We start from the raw sequence: 2799 nt of genomic DNA, 5'->3' as shown, positions 1-2799 counted from the left end.
ATTGTTTTCTCTCATAATAGTGAAATCATTAAAATATTAATAAATTGAAATTATTGAAATATAAATATATTGTCTGTCACAATATGGTAACTTCATGAATCTAAGCTGGATTTGCTATTGAAAATCACTGATCTACAATTTGAAACTATGAGACAGAGGATCATGCTATCTCAGAAACAGAAAAGGATTAGATAAAATTATTAGCTTTTGTAAGATTCACACTGTAAGCAATAGCTTTTCTAATAAAATGAATAACTCTTTTGTCAACTCTTTATCTCCAATAAAGAAGATGTTCACTCTTTAGAATAAGTTTCTTGATCTTACAAAAAGCACCTATGGAAAAATCTACCAATTCATAGAAAAGCATTAAAAGCTTTGCCACCAAATCAAAAATAAGTGAATGGCTGGCAAGATGGCTCTGCAGAAAAAGATGCTTGCCCCAAACCTGACAACTTGAGTGCCATCCCCAGGATCTATGGGGTAGAAGGACTGAACAGGCTGTCTTCTGACCTCCAGCATGCCATGACAAGTGGCTCACATACTCACACAAATACATATAACAAATGGTGGAGGGAGAAGTAGAGTCTAGGATGCCCATTGCTCTGTGTGCATTTCAACAATGTACTAAAAGGTCTGACAACACAATGAGGATATCTACCTAAAGGGACAGAGTGCAAGTGCTGACCCAGCATGCACCAGGCCCTAGGGTCTATCTCCAATATTATAAAAAATGAGCAAATAAATTACAGGACTGCAAAGGTATGAAATAATACCATCCTGCTTGTATAATTTTGTATGCACAATGTATTAGCATATATTACAAATTAATTATAAAACTGTGAGTTTAATCTTCAATTTAAAAATTAAATTTTAGAAGGCATTTTTAAAATTCTTTTAACATATTAGATATTTAGTAACAAATCTAATAAAAGATTGATAAGACCTTACAGAAACACTGTAACAAATTAAAGAAATTCAAGAAGAGATATAGAATGCTTATGAGTTAGAAAATTCATTAGATAAAGATATAAGTGCCTCTCCTTGATTTATAGAATTGATTAAATATGACTTTTAAAATGGCAGTAGTTGGGGCTGGTGAGATGGCTCAGTGGGCAAGAGCATTGACTGCTCTTCCGAAGGTCGTGAGTTCAAATCCCAGCAACCACATGGTGGCTTACAACCACCCGTAGTGAAGTCTGATGGCCTCTTCTGGTGGTCCAAAGACAGCTACAGTGTACTCAATTATAATAATAAATAAATCTTTAAAAAAAATGGCAGTAGTTTTCTTCAGAAGAACTTGACAAACTTATTAGAAATGTATACTGTATTGCAACAATCAAGTGAAGGAACACCTCCTTATGAAAAAATAAGCATTATTTTTGGGGGGTGCATCAGGATCCTGTCATAGAAGTAGACTCATTAAGACAGCATGAAAATTTTTCATTCATAGATATTAAAACAATGAGAAAGAACTGAGCTCCTGCACTCAAATTGCAGACCTGCATTAGTAAGTCTGTGTGAAATTTCAGTGCAGAAGGAAATGTGTGTATTCGTGTGTGTGTGTGTGTGTGTGTGTGTGTGTGTGTGTGTAGTGATAATGTGTGTGTGTGCACCCATGCACATGTGCAACTGGAGGTCATGAGCAGCCTTGGGTATTGCCCCGTGCCTTCCCCCTTATTCTAGACAAGCTCTCTCATTGCTCAGTGCTGTGCACACCAGGCTAGCTGGTCCATGCATTCTCAATGGTTATCTTGTTTCCCGATGGGACATAATGGGGTTATAGATGTTCCCACTCTGCACCCAGAATCCCACAGGACCTGGGCTTCCGAAATCTGGTCAACAGGCTTGGGCAATGAATGCTTTACTCACAAAACATTCCATCTCCGCAACTTTTTAAATAAGTGTTGGTGAACTGGCTTCATTTTCATTTCCAGGTGCATTAAATAGCTACTTTCCAGAAAATATTAAAGGGGAATGATTTTGTGACTCTACAATAATCTAAGATTGGTTTTGAAGACACCAAACTTACAGGGAAAGGATTGATGGGTTAGAGTTGTACAGTTAAGAGGTGGAGGGAGGCAGGGGACATGTCAGGAGAGATGCTTCTGCCACCCCTGTATTCTATGCATCCATTACAGAGGGCAAGTCCTTAGCATGGTCACACACTACAAGTCACATGTAAAACCCGATCACATAACACACAAGAAAGTTTTAATGAACAAGCACTCCAGATAAAGGAGAACCCAGAGGTCACCTCACAAGCACAGTATGAACTCCATATATCACCAGAGGAATGCCAATTAAAACTACTGTGAGATCAATCCATATATACCAGAATGGCTAACCTTGAAAAGCCAAAGGATACTTTTGTAGATGTAACATACAAGGTTGTTCTGCCTTGGGGTACAAATGGTTGATAGGATTACTTTTGGCAATTGCCTAGCAATTTCTACTAAACTGGCTATATGTAAATTCATAGATTCAATATCTAACTAATAGACATATACCTACTACACACACACACACACACACACACACACACACAAACAGTAAAATTGGTGACTATGAATACCATCATCAGCATCACTAGGGCTAATAGCAGATACCACTTTGAAATTCACCAATAGGAAAATAGGGAAAAAAATCTGGACTATTCATACAAAGAGGCATTTGCCAGCGAGGAAGATGTAACAAGCTGTAATACATGCAAGGGCTTAGGTGGCTTTTACAGACAGAAACCAGCCTTCATCAGAGGGGAAAACGGGAGACATAAACCTGCTGCTGTCACCACAGGGCCTG

Source organism: Mastomys coucha, unplaced genomic scaffold (assembly GCF_008632895.1).
Source record: "Mastomys coucha isolate ucsf_1 unplaced genomic scaffold, UCSF_Mcou_1 pScaffold22, whole genome shotgun sequence".
Lineage (NCBI taxonomy): Eukaryota > Metazoa > Chordata > Mammalia > Rodentia > Muridae > Mastomys > Mastomys coucha.
The sequence above is the reverse complement of the archived record's forward strand: the minus strand, read 5'-3'. Positions refer to the sequence as shown.